This window comes from Adiantum capillus-veneris, chromosome 20 (assembly GCF_014529385.1).
Source record: "Adiantum capillus-veneris isolate H3 chromosome 20, ASM1452938v2, whole genome shotgun sequence".
Lineage (NCBI taxonomy): Eukaryota > Viridiplantae > Streptophyta > Polypodiopsida > Polypodiales > Pteridaceae > Adiantum > Adiantum capillus-veneris.
In genome coordinates, this window is record NC_140950.1 from 41,883,005 (window position 1) to 41,890,483 (window position 7,479).

The window sequence follows — 7,479 nt, forward strand, 5'->3', positions numbered from 1 at the left end:
TATACGGTGGTTTGCCGCCCTAAAACATCAGCTATGACCTTTACATTGTACTTCTTTGATTATTTTAAGCCTCTGCTTTGTAGGTTTGTAGTAGTATTCATGTCTAGCTGTATTTAGCTTACATTAGGTCTTGAGAATATAGCTTGATGTGAATTATTCAATGTGAATTGTAAATTGAGAGGGGTAAGATTAAGCTTTCAAGTTGAAAGGGGTGTCACTCTGACTAGCCAGTGTTGCTTGTGGTATCCACTACAGATGGCTGGTCAAAGTGAGCAAACACTATGTGATGACATTGATAGTGAAAGTATAAGTGAAGTGCGAGAATATCCTATAGAGAAACGCAGAGAATTTGTAGACTTGCAGTCACAAATCTTATTTCATGAGTTTGGGCAGGATAGTGCTTGGCCAGAAGACCAATATCTATTGTTTGGAAGGTCTGGGAGAAAATGGAATGTTTTAACCATTTTCATTGACGATGTAATGGCATGGGATGTAAATGTAAAGCTTTTGACTCTCAAGAGGAAGCTAGGACTTGTTGACCGCTACAAGGTAGTATACCGCTCAAACGAGGAGACCATGTCTATGGTCACCTTGATGGACAGAGCGAAAGTGATAGGACATATTATTCCTAGAAGAAAAATTATTTTGTATCGACTGCCTCCACCATATCCCACTGCACAACCACCTTATTAAGTTTACTATGTACTCTCCTTGCAAAATGGATGACTATTTCAGCATCTCTTAATAATATTTGATCACTAATGTACTCATTTAAAGGTGTTTATGTTGTACGTTCTTTGATTTGTACAAAAGTTCACACGTATATTTATATTTGGTCTGCAGTCATGGGCACAATAACTTCTTGGAAGTGCGCGTGTAATTATAAGTGTTCACACTCTATTAACGGTTGGGAGTTGGTGTCAAAACGGACCTTTTATTTTCATCAAAATCAAGACTCATTAGGAAAGCTACATCCTTCTGTGACCAAGCGTAGAAGGGTACAAAGTGACATTGATTTGGATGTCACACATAACATCACAGAACGAACAGAAGATCGACATGTAGAAAGAACTGAAGAGTCCAATAGTGATGGAAGGAAGGCTTTCTGCAACTGTTCTTTCTATTGCTATGGCGGGCGGTTTGTGCATACTTCAACCCTTTATCGACACCAAATTCTTTCAAAGAGATTTGGGAGCTTGAAGCTCCATTTTGGTTTAGATGTGCCACATGTAGCACCTTCCTGGAGTGAAGGTCTCAACGTGGAGGAAGAGAAAATGGAAGATTCAAATGGCGGTGACCATCATGCAGATGGTGACGACCATTTACAGGCTGATGCTAGCGTGCAAGATAGCAGGGAGGAAAATGAGGAAGGGACATCTATTGTTCTCTTTGAACTAATAGAGAGAATAGTAGAACTTCAAAGTTTATGGGATGAACATAAAATGCCGATAGGTGTTCAAGATCAAATGCTACGTCTTCTCTTTGGTGACCTTGGTGGAGCTAGGGTAAAGAACTACTCTTCGAAAAGAAGCCTAGCTAAATTGTTGGTTCAGTTGCCAAAGACATGGGAAGGTGAGCTTGGAGGGGTACAAGTACCTGCGTGCTGGGATCAATTACAAACAATGTTGAAAGGTTTGGGGATGGTGACTGCCTCTCGTTATCGTATTTGTACAGGAAGTAATGGAGCAAAGCACGCACCAGAACTTCTATACCCAAGTATAGAGGACAACTTTGTAGGAGAGGTTCTAAGGTGTGCCTGTTCAGGTGCTTCAAACTCCAAAAAGCTTAAACGTGACTGTATTACTTGCTGTGAAAAGTGCAGAGTATGCACAAAGCCAAGAAAGTCAATGCTTGCTTTTGATTATATTCCAATAGGACCTCAACTGAAGCTTCTTACAAGGAGTAGAACCTTTTGTCATGAGCTATTGAGTTTGTGGCGCCATAAAAATCAATGGTGTAAGGGAGATGCATTTTCTACGGGAAGGCATATAAAGGAATTTTGGGATGGAACAAAATTCCAAGGAGTGAAGAACTTTTGGGACCCATTGTCAACATATGAGCTGCCAGTTGTTTGCTCTACACCTGGATGTAAGAAGTCTTACACGACTTTTCCCTTTGACAAACGCTCTCAAAAACTTGAAGATGCATGGGATGCTGATCGAGCAGTGTACACTTTTATCTGCTCCGAATGCAAGGAAGAAATCAAATGTGAGAAAAGGTTGTGCAAGGTAATGATGTCTATCTTCCTCTTTTTCTTAGCAAAATATACACTGAATGTCCTTACTTACTCTGATTGTTGGTGTGCATAATCAGGGTGACCCTAGAAATATAGCTCTCTTGTTGCATTGGGACGGGTTTCAAACTTCAAGAACCACACAAAAAAGTTGTGGGTTTGTGGAGATTATGGTGCTCAATGATGGAAAACAAAACTCTATGGATATCATGCCAGTCTTGTTTATTCCACAAAGCTGCAAAAAATTATTAAGTCTTCCGGCGATGTCTTCGGATCATTTCTGAAACCATTAGTGGATGAGTTGGAAGCACTGTATATTGATGGAGTGGATGTATTATATGAGTATCCACTAGAAAACATCTTTGATGATACGAGGGTGGAATCTAAATTCTGTAAGATACGAATTATGGGTATGATGGTTACCGAAGACCATCCGGCCCAATGCAAGATTGGCTTGTTCAAAAATGGGGGACAAGAGTTCTGCAGGAGAGATAAGCCACATGCATCACTTGCAAGAGATAGGCCTGGACTAGAAGGGAGGTATATTTACAATGAAAATCGCTTACAAGTCAGATACCCACCAGTTGCAAGAACAACAAACGAGATGGTTCATGCCATAGCTGAGGCAAAGAGGTGTTGTACTTTTGCTGAGAAGGATGAGATTTGGAAGAAAGTTGGTTTATCAAGGGAGTCAATACTTTGGAGACTCTTTGACTTATATGGATTTGACCCCTCTCTTGACTTGGTTTTTGATGTAATGCACACCTTGTCTCTAAATGTTTTCAAGAAGTATATTGCACACTTATTCCAGAATGCAGATTCTTCAGTGAAGAAAAATATTGATGAAGCCACTTTGACTGTTACAAAATTGGCACCAGCATCTATTCGCTATGGTCGGTGGCCAAACTCACCAAGTGTCTATTATGAATCCTTCAAGGCGGAAGAGAATCAAAAGTTTATGCAGTGGTGTCTACCATATATTCTAAGAGTCGTAGATGGTATTCCGCATGAGATGCAAACTTTAGGAATCTTGTTGGTGGACATAGCACATAGCTTTTATGGCTACAGTCGAGAACATGGAATGTCGGCTACTGACATTCAGGTTATCAAATCCTTGATGCAATCTTGGAGAATCCGAAAGGAGGAATACTCAGGAGCAAACTCATCACCCTTGGAGCATGTAGCTGGAAGTGGGGAACTACTTGAGGATATTTTGCGGCATGGACTACATGACATATATTGGTGCTATATGTTCGAACATTTAGTGAAAGCGTACAGTGCTATCAAAACAAATAGCATAAATGATGAAGCATCTTTTGTACAATTCTATCTGAGAATGTTTTTCACAAAAGTATTCCAAGCAATCCAACATGATAAAGATGCCCTGCTACCTTGTGATAGAGTCCTACAACAATTGCATAGTGTATTGGGTCAAACTACTGCAGCTGATTGTGCAATCGGGGCCTCCATTGAGTGCTGCACTTCACATCTTGATGGACTATTCAACGTTACTTCTATTGCAAAGGCAAGATCGTTGTGGAACGACATCTTAAAGTATGGCAAGAGAGCATCTTGTACTGATAACATTCTTATGAAGGGTATTGCAATATCAAAGAGGAGGGGTAATTATAGGGTTCCAACATCTGAGGAGGTTACCTACTTAAGGAGCTTTTGGAACATCGATGATGAAATCTTTTCATTTGGTGATGTGCAAACATATGACAAAGTCTTCTATAAAGGAGAACTTTTCAAGATTGGCAATGATGTAGTTGTAAAGGTGGACGCGTTAGACACCTTGTCTGAGGAGAGAGGTCATTGGAAAGCTCGCATAACCTCTTTCTTCTCCATGCAGCTTGATGGGAAAGCAATGATGTTTTTTGGTGCAACTTACTACAAACAATGTATTACAGGAGACAATTATTCAGAGGAACTAGTCATAGATACAATGACTGGAATGAGCATTCTTCAGAAAACACCGCTTCCATTTACTTGGGATAGTGTGCGGCCTATCTATTCTTTGCTTCATAAATTTATCCCATTGCCATTACCGAGGAGCCAAAGATTGATTGCATATGAAGTTAAGGACCTAAAGCAGAGGGCTAAGCTACTAATGGAAGGCAATTGTGGGAATGTACCCTTGTGGTTGGAGCATGATGACATTGTCAAAGTCCGTTTAGAAAACAATGGTACAATACAATTCAAGCATGCTGTTGTAAGATGTGTACAATGTGACAGCAAAATCACAAAGCTTGCTATTTTGAAATCTGATGCAAGTGATCCTCATATATGGAAAGTTCATGAGGAGGAAAACACATGGAGAGATTGGGATTCTTGTGTTCTTTTAATCAAAGATTGGATTGTACTAAAACGTAAAAAAGTTAGAAATCTTGGAGAAAGTGATCGATGGATCCCTATTTTATGGAGATGTCCATAAGTCAAGGACATGAGAAAAAGACATTCATAAAGTACTTGATCACATAAGGCTTTTGCTATTAGAGAATTAAATGATTTTGTGGTTTGAATTTTATTATATGGTTGAGCATTGTTCTCTCTATGATTTATTTTCATCTTAACTTTTTGTATTGTTCGAGTTATATCTCAAGTGGCACAAATTGAAACTTTTTGGAGTCTATCTTATCTGCATATGTCAACTACTCTTGTAGGGCTCGCATGGATCTTCCACAGTCAATTTTTCAGCAACTAGTTTCACTTCCTCATGAGGAGACTGTGAAACTACTCGACGCTTGGAGGGAACATCACTCTTTGGGTAACAAAAGGGTTGTTGGTAACTCAACTAGTTCTCTTCCATATGATCCGATCATATATGATCAAGTCTTTAGAGCTCCTCCTCCTAAACATAGAGAGCACAATAAGTTGTATGGTAGAGAATTTCTTAAAAAAGAGGATCATGGTCAGTATAGAGTGTTGTGTGCAAATTATGGGATGGTGCGAGGGTGGTTTGCAAAGGTAGGGCCAATTGCAGATTTGAGACATAATAGCAACGGTAAAGATATGGTTTTGAGTATCATCCGAGAGAAGATGGGTGAGCTAAAGCCAGTGAAAGTATATGGTGTGGAATATTTGTGGAAAGAGTCCGACATTTACAATTGGTGTATAAAGTCATTGGCGTCCAAAAGAAAGTGGACCAAACAAAAGGCTTGCAAAGGCGCTATAATAGTATAAGTTTTTGTATTATCTTTTTATTTTGCTTTCAAATCATATGCTATGTAGATGTTTATCTTATTCTTGAGTTATGTTACATTTTTAAGGATACTCATGATGTTCAAGAGCTTGACAATGATGGTGTAGAGAAAGAGACAGAATTATCATCAAAGGTAATAGTATGGAATGATTTTTAAGAGTTTTGATATTAAGTTTCTTATTGAGTAATTTTTATTAGGACGAGGATGCTTCCAAGCAAAGTTATGATGAGAACTTTGTAGATGTGGTAGAGGGCGATAAAGACATCTCAGAATCCACACTGGTAATTGATATATACTATTCTTTATACCAGTGTAATGCCGATCTTTTAAGATTTTTTAAAGTTTTGTGTATGTCTTATGTATTCAGAAAGAACCTGATGTATACATTCCAGAAATATCTTGGGACAATGATGAAAATCATATGGCTGCATATGAGGTATATGAAGATCATGCTACTTCTTTTGCTCTCTCTCATTTCATATCTACATGATGATTTATTTATGTGAAAATTTTGGCTTAGGAGTATCAAAATTTTATGAAAGAAAATATCTTTTCTAGTGCACTAGGAGATGTGGATTCAATGTCTTTGTCTGCTGGTGATAAGTCTCATGAAACTTCAATCGAGAAGCCGGTGAGATTTTGTTCATGTTTTTTTCCCATTGTGTAACATTTTTAGAGATGTAAAAAATATCAAGTTGTGTTTTTTGTGTTGGTAGATATCGGATAAGTTAAATAAAGTTGAAAAAATTGCATCTAAAGGGTGCGATGAAGAGCATTCTAGAAAGAGTACTCGAAAACGGAAGGTATTCAAATTATACTATTAAACTAATGCTAATTGTAAACTTGTTAAATAAATGTCATTAAAATAAGCTTGGGTTATGTCTTAGGCTACAACTAAGCTTGCTGAACTCCTTCAAAAAAAAAAAAGAAGGGTCAAAAGCTAAGAGGATTCAAAAGTCAAAGGTAGCTGTTTTGTTTTTTGTTGATGGCTCTAAACACTTATACTATGGTAATAAATCTAAAGTAATGTGTCTTGTCTCTCTTTTTAGGATGTTGAGAAAGATGTTTTTGTTTCTAATGAGAAGGCTACCTTGGAAGTGCAGGTTTGTTTTCAATCTTACAAATATATCTTATGCTTACTCTCGAAAAGATTGCAACCATATTCTCTAATTTAACTCTTTATTGTGTAGGCACGCAAACTCACTAGAGAAGATCAAGAAACCATTCTGATGAAATGGTTTGGGGTTAGAAGAGTGGAAGAAGTGTATCCATTTGTGAAGCCTACTTACATGGCTTTAAAAAAAACGAACTCCTTTTGTTGTAGAAAAATGTGTGGAACTAGCTCTTCTACTATGTGTGAAGATTTGGTAGCTTGGCTTTTATTAGAAGGCATGATGATTGTAAGACTTGAAAAGATTGGCTCTCTTTCTTTGAAGGATGTAGAAGTAGCTAATGATAAAGACTAATGGTTGTATGATGGACTTTGTAAGAATTTTTGAGAGACATCTATATGAAAGTGATCATTTTTAGTTTTCTATTTAATCTTTATCTCTTTTAGTCAAAAAGTATGTGCTATTTTGTATATGTTATGTTAAATTGATTATTTATGTGGATTATTATAATACAACTACATAGATAGCATTGTGTGGTTACAACTATGTAGATGAAAGAAGAATTTCTTACTATATGGTTAGTTAAAACTCCCATATAGCTATAATGTTATGGCTACAGCCATATAGGAGAATCCGAGTCAAACTAGTAAGAAATATTGCTATATGGTTACTTAAAACTCCCATATAGCTATAATATTATGCTTACAACCATATAGGAGTATTCTCATTATTACTAGTTTGCACTCTTACTAGATATGTGTATTCAATCTAGTAAGTTGCCTAGTAATTATATTTTTTTTGCTATATAGAAATGCGTCCAAAGTTCCTTGTGTTTGCTCACGGCCTAGCCCTCCTCTCCAATAGTTGGCAGCTCTGCACAGACTCCCAAGGTCCCCATCTTGGCGACCCCCTTCTTCTCTGTCAATACACA

The 7,479-nt window shown here is 37.6% G+C and overlaps 1 pseudogene; it reads left to right on the forward strand.

Annotated features, from left to right (window-relative positions):
- The first annotated feature begins 2,433 nt into the window (after positions 1–2,433).
- Positions 2,434–6,807, forward strand: LOC147432426 (uncharacterized; annotated as a pseudogene).
- Positions 6,808–7,479: the final 672 nt, after the last annotated feature.